Genomic DNA, 26,405 nt, shown 5'->3' with positions numbered 1-26,405 from the left:
ATATACAGTATACATATATATACACACATATACAGTATACATATATATACACACATACAGTATACATATATATACACATATATACAGTATACATATATATACACACATACAGTATACATATATATACACATACAGTATACATATATACACATATATACAGTATACATATATACACACATATACAGTATACATATATATATAGACATACAGTATAAATATATATACACATATATACAGTATACATATATATACACACACATATACAGTATACATATATATACACCCATATACATTATACATACACATATACAGTATACATATATATACACACACATATACAGTATACATATATATACACCCATATACATTATACATACACATATACAGTATACATATATATACACACAAATATACAGTATACATATATATACACACACATATACAGTATACATATATATACACACATACAGTATACATATATACACATATATACAGTATACATATATACACACATATACAGTATACATATATATACAGACATACAGTATAAATATATATACACATATATACAGTATACATATATACACCCATATACAGTATACATATATATACAGACATACAGTATAAATATATATACACATATACAGTATACATATATACACACATATACAGTATACATATACACACACATATACAGTATACACATATATACACCCATATACATTATACATACACATATACAGTATACATATATATACACACACATATACAGTATACATATATATACACACATATACAGTATACATATATATACACACATACAGTATACATATATATACACATATATACAGTATACATATATATACACACATACAGTATACATATATATACACACATATACAGTATACATATATATACAGACATACAGTATAAATATATATACACATATATACAGTATACATATATACACCCATATACAGTATACATATATATACAGACATACAGTATAAATATATATACACATATACAGTATACATATACACACACATATACAGTATACATATATACACACACACACATATACAGTATACATATATATACAGACATACAGTATAAATATATATACACATATACAGTATACATATATACACACACACACATACAGTATACATATATATACAGACATACAGTATAAATATATATACACATATACAGTATACATATATATACACACACATATACAGTATACATCTAAATACACACATACAGTATACATATATACACCCATATACAGTATACATATATATACACACACATATACAGTATACATATAAATACACACATATACAGTATACATATATACACCCATATACAGTATACATATACACACATATACAGTATACATATATATACACACATATACAATATATATACACATATACAGTATACATATATATACACACATACCGTATAAATATATATATACACATATATACAGTATACATATATACACCCATATACAGTATACATATATATACACACACACATACAGTATACATATATACACACATATACAGTATACATACATACACACATATACAGTATACATATATACACACTTATACAGTATACATATATATAAACACATATACAGTATATATATATACACATATACAGTATACATATATATACACACATACAGTATAAATATATATACACATATATACAGTATACATATATACACCCACTAGATGGTGGCCCGATTCTAATGCATCGGGTATTCTAGAATAGGTATGCGGCCGACAGGGCGCAATCAGCAAAGCGGTGTTTAAATTTGGCGCCAAAATCGCTGATTGGTCGAGGCCGGCAACAGTGACCAATCACCAAAGCGGTGTTAAAACTTGGCGGCTATATCGCAGATTGGTCACGGCTGGCGGTCGCGACTAATCAGCAGAGAGGGGTTTAAATTTGGCGCCAATAATGCTGATTGGTCGCGGGCAGCGAACACGACCAATCAGCAGAGCGGGGTTTAAATTTGGCGCCAATAATGCTGATTGGTCGCGGGCAGCGAACGCGACCAATCAGCAGAGCGGGGTTTAAATTTGGCGCCAATAATGCTGATTGGTTGCGGCCGGCGGTCGCGACCAATCAGCACAGCGTTATTTAAATTTGGCGCCAATAATGGTGATTGGTCACGGCCGGGACCAATCAGCAGAGCGGTGTTTAAATTTGGCGCCAATAATGCTGATTATTTGCGACCGGTAACCGTGACCAATCAGCATAGCGGTGTTTAAATTTGGCGCCAATATCGCTGTATATGTATACTGTATATGTGTGTGTATATATATGTATACTGTATGTGTGTGTATATATATGTATACTGTATGTGTGTATATATATGTATACTGTATATGTGTGTGTATATATATGTATACTCTATGTGTGTATATATATGTATACTCTATGTGTGTATATATATATGTATACTGTATATGTGTGTGTATATGTATACTATATATGTGTGTATATGTATACTGTATATGTGTGTGTATATATATGTATACTGTATGTGTGTGTATATATATGTATACTGTATGTGTGTATATATATATGTATACTGTATATGTGTTTGTATATATATGTATACTCTATGTGTGTATATATATGTATACTGTATATGTGTGTGTATATGTATACTGTATATGTGTGTATATGTATACTGTATATGTGTGTATATATGTATACTGTATATGTGTGTATATATGTATACTGTATGTGTGTGTATATATGTATACTGTATATGTGTGTATATATATGTATACTGTATATGTGTGTATATATATGTATACTGTATATGTGTGTGTATATGTATACTGTATATGTGTGTATATATGTATACTGTATGTGTGTGTATATATGTATACTGTATATGTGTGTGTGTATATGTATACTGTATATGGGTGTGTATATATGTATACTGTATGTGTGTATATATATGTATACTGTATATGTGTGTATATATATGTATACTGTATATGTGTGTATATATATGTATACTGTATATGTGTATATATGTATACTGTATATGTGTGTATATATGTATACTGTATGTGTGTATATATGTATACTGTATGTGTGTATATATATGTATACTGTATATGGGTGTATATATGTATACTGTATATGTGTGTGTATATATGTATACTGTATGTGTGTATATATGTATACTGTATGTGTGTGTATATGTATACTGTATATGGGTGTGTATATATGTATACTGTATGTGTGTGTATATATGTATACTGTATGTGTGTACATATGTATACTGTATATGTGTGTGTATATATATGTGTATACTGTATGTGTGTATATATGTATACTGTATATGTGTGTATATATGTATACTGTATATGGGTGTATATATGTATACTGTATATGTGTGTAGATATATGTATACTGTATATGTGTGTATATGTATACTGTATATGTGTGTGTATATGTATACTGTATATGTGTGTATATGTATACTGTATATGGGTGTATATATGTATACTGTATATGTGTGTGTATATGTATACTGTATATGTGTGTATATGTATACTGTATATGTGTGTATATATATGTGTGTATATGTATACTGTATATGTGTGTGTATATATGTATACTGTATATGTGTGTAGATATATGTATACTGTACATGGGTGTATATATGTATACTGTATATGTGTGTGTATATGTATACTGTATATGTGTGTATATGTATACTGTATATGGGTGTATATATGTATACTGTATATGTGTATATATATGTATACTGTATATGTGTATATATGTATACTGTATATGTGTGTATATATATGTATACTGTTTATGGGTGTATATATGTATACTGTATATGTGTGTGTATATATGTATACTGTATGTGTGTGTATATATGTATACTGTATATATGTGTATATATGTATACTGTATATGGGTGTATATATGTGTACTGTATATGTGTGTATATGTATACTGTATGTGTGTGTATATATGTATACTGTATATGTGTGTGTATATATGTATACTGTATGTGTGTGTATATATGTATACTGTATATATGTGTATATATGTATACTGTATGTGTGTGTATATATGTATACTGTATATGGGTGTATATATATGTATACTGTATATGTGTGTATATGTATACTGTATGTGTGTGTATATATGTATACTGTATATGTGTGTGTATATATGTATACTGTATATGTGTGTATATATATGTATACTGTATATGTGTGTATATATATGTATACTATATATGTGTGTATATGTATACTGTATATGTGTGTATATGTATACTGTATATGTGTGTGTATATATGTATACTGTATATGTGTGTATATATATGTATACTGTTTATGGGTGTATATATGTATACTGTATATGTGTGTGTATATATGTATACTGTATATATGTATACTGTATATGGGTGCATATATGTATACTGTATATGTGTGTGTATATGTATACTGTATATGTGTGTGTATATGTATACTGTATATGTGTGTGTATATATGTATACTGTATGTGTATATATATGTATACTGTATGTGTGTGTATATATGTATACTGTATGTGTATATATATGTATACTGTATGTGTATATATATGTATACTGTATGTGTGTGTATATATGTATACTGTATGTGTATATATATGTATACTGTATGTGTGTGTATATATGTATACTGTATATGTGTGTGTATATATATGTATACTGTATGTGTGTGTGTATATATGTATACTGTATGTGTGTGTATATATGTATACTGTATATGTGTGTATATATGTATACTGTATATGTGTGTATATATATGTATACTGTATATGTGTGTATATATGTATACTGTATGTGTGTATATATGTATACTGTATATATGTGTATATATGTATACTGTATATGGGTGTATATATGTATACTGTATATGTGTGTGTGTATATGTATACTGTATATGTGTGTATATATGTATACTGTATATGTGTGTATATATGTATACTGTATATGTGTGTGTATATATGTATACTGTATGTGTATATATATGTATACTGTGTGTGTGTATATATATGTATACTGTATGTGTGTGTGTATATATGTATACTGTATGTGTATATATATGTATACTGTATGTGTGTATATATATGTATACTGTATGTGTGTGTGTATATATGTATACTGTATGTGTATATATATGTATACTGTATGTGTGTATATATATGTGTACTGTATGTGTGTGTATATATATGTATACTGTATATGTGTGTATATATGTATACTGTATATGTGTGTGTATATGTATACTGTATATGTGTGTATATATGTATACTGTATATGTGTGTGTATATATATGTATACTGTATGTGTGTGTATATATATGTATACTGTATGTGTGTATATATATGTATACTGTGTGTGTGTATATATGTATACTGTATATGTGTGTATATATGTATACTGTATATGTGTGTGTATACAGTACAGACCAAAAGTTTGGACACACCTTCTCATTTAAAGATTTTTCCGTATTTTCATGACTATGAAAATTGTACATTCACACTGAAGGCATCAAAACTATGAATTAACACATGTGGAATTATATACTTAACAAAAAAGTGTGAAACAGCTGAAAATATGTCTTATATTCTTGGTTCTTCAAAGTAGCCACCTTTTGCTTTGATGACTGCTTTGCACACTCTTGGCATTCTCTTGATGAGCTTCAAGAGGTAGTCACCGGAAATGGTTTTCACTTCAGAGGTGTGCCCTGTCAGGTTTAATAAGTGGGATTTCTTGCCTTATAAATGGGGTTGGGACCATCAGTTGTGTTGTGTAGAAGTCAGGTGGATACACAGCTGATAGTCCTACTGAATAGACTGTTAGAATTTGTATTATGGCAAGAAAAAAGCAGCTAAGTAAAGAAAAACGAGTGGCCATCATTACTTTAAGAAATGAAGGTCAGTCAGTCTGAAAAATTGGGCAAACTTTGAAAGTGTCCCCAAGTGCAGTTGCAAAAACCATCAAGTGCTACAAAGAAACTGGCTCACATGAGGACCGCCCCAGGAAAGGAAGACCAAGAGTCACCTCTGCTTCTGAGGATAAGTTTATCCGAGTCACCAGCCTCAGAAATCGCAGGTTAACAGCAGCTCAGATTAGAGACCAGGTCAATGCCACACAGAATTCTAGCAGCAGACACATCTCTACAACAACTGTTAAGAGGAGACTTTGTGCAGCAGGCCTTCATGGTAAAATAGCTGCTAGGAAACCACTGCTAAGGACAGGCAACAAGCAGAAGAGACTTGTTTGGGCTAAAGAACACAAGGAATGGACATTAGACCAGTGGAAATCTGTGCTTTGGTCTGGTGAGTCCATATTTGAGATCTTTGGTTCCAACCACCGTGTCTTTGTGCGACGCAGAAAAGGTGAACGGATGGACTCTACATGCCTGGTTCCCACCGTGAAGCATGGAGGAGGAGGTGTGATGGTGTGGGGGTGCTTTGCTGGTGACACTGTTGGGGATTTATTAAAAATTGAAGGCATACTGAACCAGCATGGCTACCACAGCATCTTGCAGCGGCATGCTATTCCATCCGGTTTGCGTTTAGTTGGACCATCATTTATTTTTCAGCAGAACAATGACCCCAAACACACCTCCAGGCTGTGTAAGAGCTATTTGACCAAGAAGGAGAGTGATGGGGTGCTAAGCCAGATGACCTGGCCTCCACAGTCACCAGACCTGAACCCAATCGAGATGGTTTGGGGTGAGCTGGACCGCAGAGTGAAGGCAAAAGGGCCAACAAGTGCTAAGCATCTCTGGGAACTCCTTCAAGATTGTTGGAAAACCATTTCCGGTGACTACCTCTTGAAGCTCATCAAGAGAATGCCAGGAGTGTGCAAAGCAGTCATCAAAGCAAAAGGTGGCTACTTTGAAGAACCTAGAATATAAGACATATTTCAGTTGTTTCACACTTTTTTGTTAAGTATATAATTCCACATGTGGTAATTCATAGTTTTGATGCCTTCAGTGTGAATGTACAATTTTCATAGTCATGAAAATACAGAAAAATCTTTAAATGAGAAGGTGTGTCCAAACTTTTGGTCTGCACTGTATATGTATACTGTATGTGTGTATATATATGTATACTGTATATGTGTGTATATATATGTATACTGTATATGGGTGTATATATGTATACTGTATATGTGTGTATATATGTATACTGTATATGTGTGTGTATATATATGTATACTGTATATGTGTGTATATATATGTATACTGTATATGGGTGTATATATGTATACTGTATATGTGTGTATATATGTATACTGTATATGTGTGTGTATATATATGTATACTGTATATGTGTGTATATATATGTATACTGTATATGGGTGTATATATGTATACTGTATATGTGTGTATATATGTATACTGTATATGTGTGTGTATATATGTATACTGTATATGTGTATATATGTATACTGTATTTGTGTGTATATATGTATACTGTATATGTGTGTATATGTATACTGTATATGTGTGTGTATGTATACTGTATATGAGTGTGTATATATATGTATACTGTATATGTGTGTGTATATATATGTATACTGTATATGTGTGTGTATATATATGTATACTGTATTTGTGTGTATATATGTATACTGTATATGTGTGTATATGTATACTGTATATGAGTGTGTATATATATGTATACTGTATATGTGTGTGTATATATATGTATACTGTATATGTGTGTATATGTGTGTATATATATGTGTGTATATATATATGTATACTGTATATGTGTGTATATATATATGTATACTGTATATGTGTGTGTATATATGTATACTGTATGTGTGTGTGTATATATATGTATACTGTATATGTGTGTATATATGTATACTGTATGTGTGTATATATATGTATACTGTATATATGTGTATATATGTATACTGTATTTGTGTATATATATGTATACTGTATATGTGTGTGTATATATATGTATATGTGTATATATGTATACTGTATATGTATGTGTATATATGTATACTGTATATGTGTGTGTATATATATGTATACTGTATATGTGTGTGTATATGTATACTGTTTATGGGTGTATATATGTATACTGTATATGTGTATATATGTATACTGTATATGTGTGTGTATATATGTATACTGTATGTGTGTATATATATGTATACTGTTTATGGGTGTATATATGTATACTGTATATGTGTGTATATATGTATACTGTATATGTGTGTGTATATATATATGTATACTGTATATGTGTGTGTATATATGTATACTGTATATGTGTGTATATATATACGTATACTGTATATGTGTGTGTATATGTATACTGTTTATGGGTGTATATAAGTATACTGTATATGTGTATATATGTATACTGTATATGTGTGTATATGTGTATACTGTATATGTGTGTATATATGTATACTGTATATGTGTGTATATATGTATACTGTATATGTGTGTGTATATATACGTATACTGTATATGTGTGTGTATATGTATACTGTTTATGGGTGTATATAAGTATACTGTATATGTGTATATATGTATACTGTATATGTGTGTGTATATATGTATACTGTTTATGGGTGTATATATGTATACTGTATATGTGTGTATATATGTATACTGTATATGTGTGTATATATGTATACTGTATATGTGTATATATATGTATACTGTATATGTGTGTATATATGTATACTGTATATGTATGTGTATATATATGTATACTGTATATGTGTGTGTATATATGTATACTGTATATGTGTATATATGTATACTGTATATGTGTGTATATATGTATACTGTATATGTGTGTGTATATATATGTATACTGTATGTGTGTATATATATGTATACTGTATATGTGTATATATATGTATACTGTATATGTGTGTGTGTATATGTATACTGTATATGTGTGTATATGTGTATACTGTATATGTGTGTGTATATATGTATACTGTATATGTGTGTATATATGTATACTGTATATGTGTGTGTATATATGTATACTGTATATGTGTGTATATATATGTATACTGTTTATGGGTGTATATATGTATACTGTATATGTGTGTGTATATATGTATACTGTTTATGGGTGTATATATGTATACTGTATATGTGTGTATATATGTATACTGTATATGTGTATATATATATGTATACTGTATATGTGTGTGTATATATGTATACTGTATGTGTGTGTATATATATGTATACTGTTTATGGGTGTATATATGTATACTGTATATGTGTGTGTATATATATGTATACTGTATATGTGTGTGTATATATGTATACTGTATATGTGTGTATATGTATACTGTATATGTGTGTGTATATGTACACTGTATATGTGTGTGTATATATATGTATACTGTATATGTGTGTGTGTATATATATGTATACTGTATATGTGTGTATATATATGTATACTGTATATGTGTGTGTATATATATGTATACTGTATATGTGTGTGTGTATATATATGTATACTGTATATGTGTGTATATATATGTATACTGTATATGTGTGTATATATGTATACTGTACCCATTTACTGCAATGTAGCTGGCAATGCCACCCAGCGGATCTAAGCAAGTCCCGGGGCCTCAACAATATACAGCCAGTGCCCGAGTATAGGATGGAAGATTAAAAAAAAATCTTCAAAAATGTATTTAGTGTGAGGCATACATCAAAAATACATGCAATGCTTTTCCTGACAACTCTGAGTTTTATAAAGTGGAAAAAAACATTTAAAAAAACACTGTGTGAACATAACCCTAACTGCATTGTGACTGTGTATATACATATATAAGCTGCCCCTCCCCCACCATGTGAGCATTCTCAGCGTGTACTGACCAATTCTGTCCACCAGGTGGCAACAGCAGGAAATTACAGCGATGAGACAAGCACTGCATGACAGCCCCGCCCCAATCTGCCCTATACCAGACACGCCCCCTACCAACGCCCCGCCTCCGCTGCCATGACAACCGAATTATTTAATGGCAGAAAGAGAGACCTTATATGAGCAGAGAAGTAGCGGCCGGAGCGCGGGGTCCGCACAGGTGAGCGCCCCCTATAACACAGTGTATGTACTGCACGTCAGCTCTATGGCAGACTGTCACCTGTGCTGGATCCAGGACGTCAGGGGCGGACACAGACTGTAGTGGGCCCCTGTGCAAGAAATTTTTGGGGGCCCCCCCTGCCCTTCATAAGGCAACAAAGTTATGTAAACATAACCCCCCATGTGCATCTCTCACCCCCCCATGTGCATCTCTCATCCCACCCATGTGCAGCTCTCACCCCCCGTGCATCTCTCATCCCCCCCATGTGCATCTCTCATCCCCCCCATGTGCATCTCTCACCCCCCATGTGCATCTCTCACCCCCCCATGTGCATCTCTCACCCCCCCCATGTGCATCTCTCACCCCCCCATGTGCATCTCTCACCCCCCCATGTGCATCTCTCACCCCCCCCATGTGCATCTCTCACCCCCCCATGTGCATCTCTCACCCCCCCATGTGCATCTCTCATCCCCCTGTGCATCTCTCATCCCCCCCCATGCATCTCTCATCCCCCCGTGCATCTCTCACCCCCCCATGTGCATCTCTCACCCCCCATGTGCATCTCTCACCCCCCCATGTGCATCTCTCACCCCCCGTGCATCTCTCACCCCCCCATGTGCATCTCTCACCCCCCCATGTGCATCTCTCACCCCCCATGTGCATCTCTCACCCCCCCATGTGCATCTCTCACCCCCCCATGTGCATCTCTCACCCCCCCATGTGCATCTCTCACCCCCCCATGCATCTCTGATTCCCCCCACTCCTAGTTAATTAATTGTATTTAAAAAAAATAAAACTTGTTATACTTACCCCCATGCAATCCCTGCAGAATCCTGGCGCTCGTCCACGTCACTGCCACCAGGTTCTCCTGACGTTCGGCCATGTGACGGCGCCACATACATAGCCATCAGCTTTTGTTTTGGCCAAAAGATTTTTAAAGCCGCCACCACGATAAGGTAGACTCTTCTGGCCGGGCCCTACTCTAACCTATTAAAATTTTCTTAAAATATCCAATACTCTTTTTAGATATATTTTTATTTAGTTTTCTTTAAGGGAATGTGTCATATACATTTTTTTTTTAAATGACCAATAATACCACATACAGGGAATACCGCCACACCATGACCAGACCACATATTACCACAACATAGTGACCGAATAATACCACACAGAAGGGAGAAAAACTGCCACACCATGACCAGACCACATATTACCACTACATTACTAATATTACCACCACATTACTAATATTACCATAAGTGTCATTATACACGGGAGCTCTATACATGGTATGTATAACGTAAGTGTCCAGGTAATCTAGTGATCACCAGTGAAATTATACACAGGAGCTCTGTATATAGTGTCAGTGTACAGGTAATACAGTGATCACCAGTGACATTATACACAGGAGCTCTGTATATAGTGTACAGGTAATACAGTGATCATCAGTGACATTATACACAGGAGCTCTGTATATAGTGTCAGTGTACAGGTAATACAGTGATCACCAGTGAAATTATACACAGGAGCTCTGTATATAGTGTCAGTGTACAGGTAATACAGTGATCACCAGTGACATTATACACAGGAGCTCTGTATATAGTGTCAGTGTACAGGTAATACAGTGATCACCAGTGACATTATACACAGTGTACATGTAATAGACTGACTCACCGGTGACGTCTCTAGGTGAAGTCCTTCATCTTCGCTTTTCTCCTTCATCCAGCACAGACCGCCATCACGTCTTCCAGCCAGGACTCGTCTCTGCATAAAATAACACAGTTATCTAGAGCACATTCCCCAACTTCTACATTATGCAGCTGAATACAGACGTGCATCCACCATCAATATATGGTTAGTTATTATGCAACCTACCATTCCAAATATAAATTGTAATCCACCACTGTGCCCCCATTAACTGTAAATAGGCACTTAATATATAATTTAATTAGAACCTCTACTCTTTCCGCCAATTTGTTACCAGTCACACTCCTGCATCCGCAACGCCCCCTACTCTATACTTCCTGCTCCCCGCATTCAATATTTACATGCACCCCCTGCCCCAATTCATTATATCATGTCCGTGCTCTCCCCACCCCATCATCATTTATCATTTACTCTCCCCCACCCCACATTCGTTATGTGCAGCTCATTATCCCCCTACTCCCAATTCCCCCATGTGCAGCTCTCAAACCCCCCCATGTGCAGCTCTCATCCCCCCCCATGTGCACATCTCTCACCCCCTCCCCCACATGTGTCCCTCTCTCACCCCCCTCCCCCACATGTGCCCCTCTCGTCCCCCCCCCACATGTGCCCCTCTCATCCCCCTCCCCCACATGTGCCCCTCTCTCATCCCCCTCCACCACATGTGCACCTCTCTCATCCCCCTCCACCACATGTGCACCTCTCTCATCCCCCTCCACCACATGTGCACCTCTCTCACCCCCCCACATGTGCATCTCCCATCTCCCCCCCACACATGTGCACCTCTCTCACCCCCCCCACATGTGCATCTCCCATCTCCCCCCCACACATGTGCATCTCCCATCTCCCCCCCACCACATGTGCATCTCCCATCCCCCCCCACACATGTGCATCTCCCATCTCCCCCCCACACATGTGCATCTCCCTTCCCCCCCACACATGTGCATCTCCCATCCCCCCCCCCCACACATGTGCATCTCCCATCCCCCCCCCACACATGTGCATCTCCCATCTCCCCCCCACACATGTGCATCTCCCATCTCCCCCCCACACACATGTGCATCTCCCATCTCCCCCCCCACACACATGTGCATCTCCCATCTCCCCCCCCACACACATGTGCATCTCCCATCTCCCCCCCCACACACATGTGCATCTCCCATCTCCCCCCCCACACACATGTGCATCTCCCATCCCCCCCCACACACATGTGCATCTCCCATCTCCCCCCCCACACACACATGTGCATCTCCCATCTCCCCCCCCCACACACACATGTGCATCTCCCATCTCCCCCCCCCCCCCCCCACACACACACACACACACACACATGTGCATCTCCCATCTCTCCACTCCTAGTTAATTGTATTTTAAAAAAAAATAAAACTTGTTATACTTACCCCCATGCGATCCCTGCAGAATCCTGGCGCTCGTCCAAATCGCTGACAGCAGGTTCTCCTGACTTCCGGTCATGTGACGGCACCGTCACATGACCGGAAGTCAGGGGAATCATGAAGGCGCTGCTGCAACAGCGCAGCTCAGCGCTGAAATGTCCCGGACCCGGCGCATAGCATGGGGCCGGGGGCCCCATGAGGAGAGAGACGCACAAGAGGGGGGCCCCCGAGGGGGCCCCTACCGGCCGGGCCCCATACTGGAGTCAGGGCAGTCATGCCCTGATGGCGGCCCTGCTGGAGGCTGGAGGGGCCCCCTCTCCCTCGGGGCCCCGTTCAATGAACCGGCTGCACGGGCGGTAGTTCCGCCCCTGCGACGTGTTACACTTATATCTGTGCAGAGACACAGAGGACGCAGCGGGGCCTGTAGCTATATATGTGTGTGTATATATGTATACTATATATGTGTGTATATATGTATAATGTATATGTGTGTATATATGTATACTGTATGTGTATATATATGTATACTGTATATGTGTGTGTATATATGTATACTGTAAATGTGTGTATTTGTGTATACTGTATATGTGTGTGTATATATATATATGTATACTGTATATGTGTGTGTGTGTATGTTTGTGTGTGTATATATGTATACTGTATATGTGTGTGTGTATATATGTATACTGTATATGTGTGTGTGTATATATGTATACTGTATATGTGTGTATATGTATACTGTATATGTGTGTATATATATGTATACTGTATATGTGTGTATATATGTATACTGTATATGTGTGTATATATGTATACTGTATATGTGTGTGTATATATATGTATACTGTATATGTGTGTATATATGTATACTGTATGTGTATATATATGTATACTGTATGTGTATATATATATGTATACTGTATGTGTATATATATGTATACTGTATGTGTATATATATATATGTATACTGTATATGTGTGTATATGTATACTGTATGTGTGTGTATATATATGTATACTGTATATGTGTGTATATATGTATACTGTATATGTGTGTGTATATATATGTATACTGTATATGTGTGTATATATGTATACTGTATATGTGTGTGTGTGTATATGTATACTGTATATGTGTGTGTGTGTATATGTATACTGTATATGTGTGTGTATATATGTATACTGTATATGTGTGTATATATGTATACTGTATATGTGTGTGTGTCTATATATGTATACTATATATGTGTGTATATATGTATACTGTATGTGTATATATATGTATACTGTATATATGTATACTGTAAATGTGTGTATTTGTGTATACTGTATATGTGTGTGTATATATATATATATGTATACTGTATATGTGTGTGTGTGTATATATGTATACTGTATATGTGTGTGTGTATATATGTATACTGTATATGTGTGTATATGTATACTGTATATGTGTGTATATATATATGTATACTGTATATGTGTGTATATATGTATACTGTATATGTGTGTATATATATGTATACTGTATATGTGTGTATATATGTATACTGTATATGTGTGTATATATGTATACTGTATGTGTGTGTGTATATATATGTATACTGTATATGTGTGTATATATGTATACTGTATGTGTATATATATGTATACTGTATATGTGTATATATATGTATACTGTATATGTGTGTATATGTATACTGTATGTGTGTGTATATATATGTATACTGTATATGTGTGTATATATGTATACTGTATATGGGTGTATATATGTATACTGTATGTGTGTGTATATATGTATACTGTATGTGTGTATATATATGTATACTGTATATGTGTGTGTATATATATGTATACTGTATATGTGTGTATATATGTATACTGTATATGTGTGTGTGTGTATATGTATACTGTATATGTGTGTGTATATATGTATACTGTATATGTGTGTATATATGTATACTGTATATGTGTGTATATGTATACTGTAAATGTGTGTATTTGTATACTGTAAATGTGTGTATTTGTGTATACTGTATATGTGTGTGTATGTGTGTGTGTGTATATATATATATGTATACTGTATATGTGTGTGTATCTGTGTGTGTATATATGTATACTGTATATATGTGTGTATATATGTATACTGTATATGTGTGTGTATATATGTATACTGTATATGTGTGTATTTGTGTATACTGTATATGTGTGTGTATATATATATATATATGTATACTGTATATGTGTGTGTGTGTATGTGTGTGTGTATATATGTATACTGTATATGTGTGTGTATATATATGTATACTGTATATGTGTGTGTATATGCTGTATTACTGTATATATGCGTGTATATATGTATACTGTATATGTGTGTATATATATATATGTATACTGTGTATATGTGTGTATATATATATGTATACTGTATATGTGTGTGTATATGTATGTATACTGTATATGTGTGTGTATATATGTATACTGTATGTGTGTGTGTATATGTATATATATGTATACTGTATATGTGTGTATATGTATACTGTATATGTGTGTGTATATGTATATATATGTATACTGTATATGTGTGTATATGTATACTGTATATGTGTGTGTATATGCTGTATTACTGTATATATGCGTGTATATATGTATACTGTATATGTGTGTGTATATGCTGTATTACTGTATATATGCGTGTATATATGTATACTGTATATGTGTGTATATATGTATACTGTATATGTGGGTGTATATATGTATACTGTATGTGTGTATATATGTATACTGTATATGTGGGTGTATATATATATACTGTATGTGTGTATATATGTATACTGTATATGTGTGTGTGTGTATGTGTGTGTGTATATATGTATACTGTATATGTGTGTGTATATATGTATACTGTATATGTGTGTGTATATATATGTATACTGTATATGTGTGTGTATATGTATACTGTATATGTGTGTGTATATGCTGTATTACTGTATATATGCGTGTATATATGTATACTGTATATGTGTGTGTATATGTATACTGTATATGTGTGTGTATATGCTGTATTACTGTATATATGCGTGTATATATGTATACTGTATATGTGTGTATATATGTATACTGTATATGTGGGTGTATATATGTATACTGTATGTGTGTATATATGTATACTGTATGTGTGTATATATGTATACTGTATATGTGTGTGTATATATGTATACTGTATATGTGTGTATATGTATACTGTATATGTGTGTATATATATGTATACTGTATATGTGTGTATATATATGTATACTGTATATGTGTGTATATATATGTATACTGTATGTGTGTATATATATGTATACTGTATGTGTGTGTGTATATATGTATACTGTATATGTGTGTATATATGTATACTGTATATGTGGGTGTATATATGTATACTGTATGTGGGTGTATATATGTATACTGTATGTGTGTGTATATGTATACTGTATATGTGTGTATATGTATACTGTATATGTGTGTGTATATATATGTATACTGTATGTGTGTATATATATGTATACTGTATGTGTGTGTGTATATATGTATACTGTATATGTGTGTATATATGTATACTGTATATGTGGGTGTATATATATGTATACTGTATATGTGTGTGTGTATATGCTGTATTACTGTATATATGCGTGTATATATGTATACTGTATATGTGTGTATATATATGTATACTGTATATGTGTATATATATATGTATACTGTATATGTTTGTATATATGTATACTGTATATGTGTGTATATGTGTGTATATATATGTGTGTATATATATGTATACTGTATATGTGTGTATATATGTATACTGTATGTGTGTATATATATGTATACTGTATATGTGTATATATATGTATACTGTATATGTGTGTATATATATGTGTATATATATTTATACTGTATATGTGTGTGTATATATGTATACTGTATGTGTGTATATATATGTATATATACAGTATATATGTGTATATATGTATACTGTATATGGGTGTGTATATGTATACTGTATATGTGTGTGTATATATGTATACTGTATGTGTGTATATATGTATACTGTATATGGGTGTGTATATATGTATACTGTATATGGGTGTGTATATATATGTATACTGTATATGTGTATATATATGTATACTGTATATGTGTGTATATATATATGTATACTGTATGTGTATATATGTATACTGTATATGTGTATACTGTATATGTGTGTGTATATGTATACTGTATATGGGTGTGTATATGTATACTGTATATGTGTATACTGTATGTGTGTATATATATGTATACTGTATATGGGTGTATATATGTATACTGTATATGTGTGTGTATATATGTATACTGTATGTGTGTATATATATGTATACTGTATATGTGTGTATATGTATACTGTATATGTGTGTGTATATATGTATACTGTATGTGTGTATATATGTATACTGTATATGTGTGTGTGTATATACAGTGTGTGTATATGCTGTATTACTGTATATGTGTATATATATGTATACTGTATATGGGTGTATATATGTATACTGTATATGTGTGTATATATGTATACTGTATATGTGTGTGTATGTATGTATACTGTATGTGTGTATATATGTATACTGTATATGGGTGTGTATATATATATATATGTATACTGTATATGGGTGTGTGTATATATATGTATACCGTATATGTGTATATATGTATACTGTATATGTGTGTATATATATATATGTATACTGTATGTGTATATATGTATACTGTATATGTGTGTATATATGTATACTGTATATGTGTGTATATATGTATACTGTATGTGTGTGTGTATATATGTATACTGTATATGTGTGTATATATGTATACTGTATATGTGTGTATATATATGTATACTGTAAATGTGTGTATTTGTGTATACTGTATATGTGTGTGTATATATATACTGTATATGGGTGTGTATATATGTATACTGTATATGGGTGTATATATGTATACTGTATATGTGTGTATTTGTGTATACTGTATATGTGTGTGTATATATATACTGTATGTGTGTGTGTATATATGTATACTGTATATGGGTGTATATATGTATACTGTATATGTGTGTATTTGTGTATACTGTATATGTGTGTGTATATATATATATGTATACTGTATATGTGTGTGTATATATGTATACTGTATATGTGTGTATATGTGTATACTGTATGTGTGTGTGTATATATATGTATACTTTATATGTGTGTGTATATGTATACTGTATATGTGTGTGTATATGCTGTATTACTGTATATATGCGTGTATATATGTATACTGTATATGTGTGTATATATGTATACTGTATATGTGGGTGTATATATGTATACTGTATGTGTGTATATATGTATACTGTATATGTGGGTGTATATATGTATACTGTATGTGTGTATATATGTATACTGTATGTGTGTATATATGTATACTGTATATGTGTGTGTATATATATGTATACTGTATATGTGTGTATATATATGTATACTGTATGTGTATATATATATGTATACTGTATATGTGTGTATATGTGTATACTGTATATGTGTGTATATGCTGTATTACTGTATATATGCGTGTATATATGTATACTGTATATGTGTGTATATATGTATACTGTATGTGTGTATATATGTATACTGTATATGTGGGTGTATATATGTATACTGTATGTGTGTGTATATGTATACTGTATATGTGTGTATATGTATACTGTATATGTGTGTGTATATATATGTATACTGTTTATGTGTGTATATATATGTATACTGTATATGTGTGTGTGTATATATACAGTATATGTGTGTGTGTATATGCTGTATTACTGTATATATGCGTGTATATATGTATACTGTATATGTGTGTATATATATGTATACTGTATATGTGTATATATATGTATACTGTATATGTGTGTGTATATATGTATACTGTATATGTGTGTATATGTGTGTATATATATGTGTGTATATATATGTATACTGTATATGTGTGTATATATGTATACTGTATGTGTGTATATATATGTATACTGTATATGTGTATATATATGTATACTGTATATGTGTGTGTATATATGTATACTGTATATGTGTGTATATATATGTGTGTATATATATGTATACTGTATATGTGTGTATATATGTATACTGTATGTGTGTATATATATGTATATATACAGTATATATGTGTGTATATATGTATACTGTATATGGGTGTGTATATGTATACTGTATATGTGTGTGTATATATGTATACTGTATGTGTGTATATATGTATACTGTATATGGGTGTGTATATATGTATACTGTATATGGGTGTGTATATATATGTATACTGTATATGGGTGTATATATGTATACTGTATATATGTGTGTATATGTATACTGTATATGTGTGTATATATATATGTATACTGTATGTGTGTGTATATGTGTATACTGTATATGTGTGTGTATATGTATACTGTATATGGGTGTATATATGTATACTGTATATGTGTGTGTATATATGTATACTGTATGTGTGTATATATATGTATACTGTATGTGTGTATATATGTATACTGTATATGTGTGTGTATATATGTATACTGTATGTGTGTATATATGTATACTGTATATGTGTGTGTATATACAGTGTATGTGTGTGTATATGCTGTATTACTGTATATGTGTGTGTATATGTATACTGTATATGTGTGTGTATGTATGTATACTGTATGTGTGTATATATGTATACTGTATATGGGTGGGTATATATGTATACTGTATATGGGTGTGTATATATATATGTATACTGTATATGGGTGTGTGTATATATATCTATACTGTATATGTGTGTATATATATATGTATACTGTATATGTGTGTATATGTGTATACTGTATATGTGTGTGTATATGTATACTGTATATGTGTGTATATATGTATACTGTATATGTGTGTATATATGTATACTGTGTATGGGTGTGTGTATATATATGTATACTGTATATGGGTGTGTATATATATATATGTATACTGTATATGTGTGTATATATATATGTATACTGTATGTGTATATATGTATACTGTATATGTGTGTATACTGTATATGTGTGTGTATATGTATACTGTATATGTGTGTATATATGTATACTGTATATGTGTGTGTATGTGTATACTGTATATGTGTGTGTATATGTATACTGTATATGTGTGTGTATATATGTATACTGTATATGTGTATATATGTATACTGTATATGTGTGTATATACGTATACTGTATATGTGTATATATATATGTATACTGTATATGTGTGGGTATGTGTATACTGTATATGTGTGTGTATATGTATACTGTATATGTGTGTATATATGTATACTGAATATGGGTGTGTATATATGTATACTGTATATGTGTGTATATATGTATACTGTATATGTGTATATATATATGTATACTGTATATGGGTGTATATATGTATACTGTATATGGGTGTATATATGTACACTGTATATGTGTGTATATGTGTATACTGTATATGTGTGTGTATATATATATATGTATACTGTATGTGTGTGTGTATATATATGTATACTGTTTATGGGTGTATATATGTATACTGTATATGTGTATGTATATGTATACTGTATATGTGTGTGTATATATATGTATACTGTATATGTGTGTGTGTGTGTGTGTGTATATATGTATACTGTATATGTGTGTGTATATATATGTATACTGTATATGTGTGTGTGTGTATATATGTATACTGTATATGTGTGTGTATATATATGTATACTGTATATGTGTATATATATGTATACTGTATATGTGTGTGTTTATGCTGTATTACTGTATATATGCGTGTATATATGTATACTGTATATGTGTGTATATATGTATACTGTATATGTGGGTGTATATATGTATACTGTATGTGTGTATATATGTATACTGTATGTGTGTATATATGTATACTGTATATGTGGGTGTATATATGTATACTGTATGTGTGTATATATGTATACTGTATATGTGTGTGTATATGTATACTGTATATGTGTGTATATATGTATACTGTATATGTGTGTGTATATATGTATACTGTATATGTGTGTATATATATGTATACTGTATATGTGTGTATATATGTATACTGTATATGTGTATATATATGTATACTGTATATGTGTATATATATGTATACTGTATATGTGTGTGTATATATGTATACTGTATATGTGTGTATATAAATGTGTGTATATATGTATACTGTATATGTGTGTATATATGTATACTGTATGTGTGTATATATATGTATACTGTATATGTGTGTGTATATATGTATACTGTATATGTGTGTATATATATGTGTGTATATATATGTATACTGTATATGTGTGTATATATGTATACTGTATGTGTGTATATATATGTATATATACAGTATATATGTGTGTATATATGTATACTGTATATGGGTGTGTATATTTATACTGTATATGTGTGTGTATATATGTATACTGTATGTGTGTATATATGTATACTGTATGTGGGTGTGTATATATGTATACTGTATATGTGTATATATATGTATACTGTATGTGAATATATGTATACTGTATATGTGTGTATATATGTGTGTGTATATATGTATACTCTATATGTGTGTATATGTGTATACTGTATATGTGTGTGTATATGTATACTGTATATGGGTGTATATATGTATACTGTATATGTGTGTGTATATATGTATACTGTATGTGTGTATATATATGTATACTGTATATGTGTGTGTATATGTATACTGTATATGTGTGTGTATATATGTATACTGTATGTGTGTATATATGTATACTGTATATGTGTGTGTATATATATGTATACTGTATATGTGTGTGTGTGTATATACAGTGTATGTGTGTGTATATGCTGTATTACTGTATATGTGTGTATATGTATACTGTATATGTGTGTATATATGTATACTGTATGTGTGTATATATGTATGCTGTATATGGGTGGGTATATATGTATACTGTATATGGGTGTGTATATATATATGTATACTGTATATGGGTGTGTGTATATATATATGTATACTGTATATGTGTGTATATATATATGTATACTGTATGTGTATATATGTATACTGTATATGTGTGTATATATGTGTGTATATATATATGTATACTGTATATGTGTGTATATGTGTATACTGTATATGTGTGTATATGTATATTGTATATGTGTGTATATATGTATACTGTATATGTGTGTATATATGTATAATGTGTATGGGTGTGTGTATATATATGTATACTGTATATGGGTGTGTATATATATATGTATACTGTATATGTGTATATATATATATATATATGTATACTGTATGTGTATATATGTATACTGTATATGTGTGTATATATATATGTATACTGTATATGTGTGTATATGTGTATACTGTATATGTGTGTGTATATGTATACTGTATATGTGTGTATATATGTATACTGTATATGTGTGTATATGTGTATACTGTATATGTGTGTGTATATGTATACTGTATATGTGTGTATATATGTATACTGTATATGTGTATACTGTATATGTGTGTATATATGTATACTGTATATGTGTATATATATATGTATACTGTATATGTGTGTGTATGTGTATACTGTACATTTGTGTATATGTGTATACTGTATATGTGTGTGTATATGTATACTGTATATGTGTGTATATATGTATACTGTATATGGGTGTGTGTATATATATGTATACTGTATATTTGTGTATATATGTATACTGTATATGTGTGTGTGTATATATGTATACTGTATATGTGTGTGTGTATATGTATACTGTATGTGTATATATGTATACTGTATATGGGTGTATATATGTATACTGTATATGTGTGTATATATGTATACTGTATATGTGGGTGTGTATATGTATACTGTTTATGGGTGTATATATGTATACTGTATGTGTGTATATATGTATACTGTATATGTGTGTATATATGTATACTGTATATGGGTGTGTAGATATATGTATACTGTATGTGTATATATGTATACTGTATATGCGTGTATATATATATGTATACTGTATATGTGTGTATATATATATGTATACTGTATATGCGTGTATATATATATGTATACTGTATGTGTGTATATATGTATACTGTATATGTGTGTGTATATATATATGTATACTGTATGTGTATATATGTATATGTGTGTATATATATATGTATACTGTATATGTGTATATATATGTATACTGTATATGTGTGTGTATATGTATACTGTATATGTGTGTATATGTATACTGTATATGTGTGTGTATATATATGTATACTGTATGTGTATATATGTATACTGTATATGTGTGTATATATGTGTGTGTATATATATATGTATACTGTATATGGGTGTATATATGTATACTGTATATGGGTGTATATATGTATACTGTATATGTGTGTATATGTATACTGTATATGTGTATATATGTATACTGTATATGTATGTATATATGTATACTGTATGTGTGTATTTATATGTATACTGTATATGTGTGTGTATATATATGTATACTGTATATGTGTGTATATGTATACTGTATATGTGTGTGTATATATATGTATACTGTATGTGTATATATGTATACTGTATATGTGTGTATATATGTGTGTGTATATATATATATGTATACTGTATATGGGTGTATATATGTATACTGTATATGGGTGTATATATGTATACTGTATATGTGTGTATATGTATACTGTATATGTGTATATATGTATACTGTATATGTATGTATATATGTATACTGTATGTGTGTATTTATATGTATACTGTATATGTGTGTGTATATATGTATACTGTATGTGTGTGTATATATGTATACTGTATATGTATGTATATATGTATATTGTATGTGTGTATCTATATGTATACTGTATATGTGTGTATATATGTATACTGTATGTGTGTGTATATATGTATACTGTATATGTGTGTGTATATGTATACTGTATATGGGTGTATATATGTATACTGTATATGCGTGTATATATATGTATACTGTATGTGTATATATGTATACTGTATATGTGTGTATATATGTGTGTGTATATATATATGTATACTGTATATATATGTATACTGTATATGTGTGTGTATATGTATACTGTATATCTGTGTGTATATGTATACTGTATATGTGTGTATATATATACTGTATATGTGTGTGTATATGTATACTGTATATGGGTGTATATATGTATACTGTATATGTGTGTGTATGTGTATACTGTATATGTGTGTATATGTATACTGTATATGTGTGTATATATGTATACTGTATATGTGTGTATATATGTATGTATATATATATGTATATGTGTGTGTATATGTATGTATATATATATATATGTATACTGTATATGTTTGTGTATATATATGTGTATATGTGTATACTGTATATGTGTGTGTATATATGTATACTGTATATGTGTGTATATGTGTATACTGTATATGTGTGTGTATATGTATACTGTATATGGGTGTATATATGTATACTGTATATGGGTGTGTGTATATATATGTATACTGTATATGTGTGTATATATGTATACTGTATATGTGTATATATATGTATACTGTATGTGTGTGTATATGTATACTGTATATGTGTGTATATATGTATACTGTATATGTGTATATATATGTATACTGTATATGTGTGTATATATATGTATACTGTATATGTGTGTATGTATGTATATATATGTATACTGTGTGTATATGTATGTATATATATATTTATACTGTATATGTGTGTGTATATATGTATACTGTGTATGTGTGTATATGTGTATACTGTATATGTGTGTATATGTGTATACTGTATATGTGTGTATATTTATACTGTATATGTGTGTATATATATGTATACTGTATATGTGTGTATATGTGTATACTGTATATGTGTGTATATGTGTATACTGTATATGTGTGTGTATATGTATACTGTATGTGTGTGTATATATGTATACTGTATATGTGTGTGTATATATATGCATACTGTATATGTGTATATATATGTATACTGTATATGTGTGTGTGTGTGTATATATGTATACTGTATATGTGTGTATATATATGTATACTGTATATGTGTATATATATGTATACTGTATATGTGTGTATATATGTATACTGTATATGTGGGTGTATATATGTATACTGTATGTGTGTATATATGTATACTGTATGTGTGTATATATGTATACTGTATATGTGGGTGTATATATGTATACTGTATGTGTGTATATATGTATACTGTATATGTGTGTGTATATATGTATACTGTATATGTGTGTATATGTATACTGTATATGTGTGTGTATATATATGTATACTGTATGTGTGTATATATATGTATACTGTATATGTGTGTATATATATGTATACTGTATATGTGTGTGTGTATATATACAGTATATGTGTGTGTATATGCTGTATTACTGTATATATGCGTGTATATATGTATACTGTATATGTGTGTGTATATATATATATGTATACTGTATGTGTATATATATGTATACTGTATATGTGTGTATATATATGTATACTGTATATGTGTGTATATATATGTATACTGTATATGTGTGTATATATGTATACTGTATGTGTGTATATATATGTATACTGTATATGTGTGTGTATATATGTATACTGTATATGTGTGTATATATATGTGTGTATATATATGTATACTGTATATGTGTGTATATATGTATACTGTATGTGTGTATATATATGTATATATACAGTATATATGTGTGTATATATGTATACTGTATATGTGTGTATATATGTATACTGTATATGTGTATATATATGTATACTGTATATGTGTGTGTATATATGTATACTGTATATGTGTGTATATATATGTGTGTATATATATGTATACTGTATATGTGTGTATATATGTATACTGTATATGTGTGTATATATGTATACTGTATGTGTGTATATATATGTATATATACAGTATATATG

The sequence above is a fragment of the Phyllobates terribilis genome, unplaced genomic scaffold (genome assembly GCF_046119375.1).
Source record: "Phyllobates terribilis strain yellow unplaced genomic scaffold, ASM4611937v1 Scaffold_66__1_contigs__length_7565176, whole genome shotgun sequence".
Lineage (NCBI taxonomy): Eukaryota > Metazoa > Chordata > Amphibia > Anura > Dendrobatidae > Phyllobates > Phyllobates terribilis.
This window is presented reverse-complemented; position numbering follows the sequence as displayed.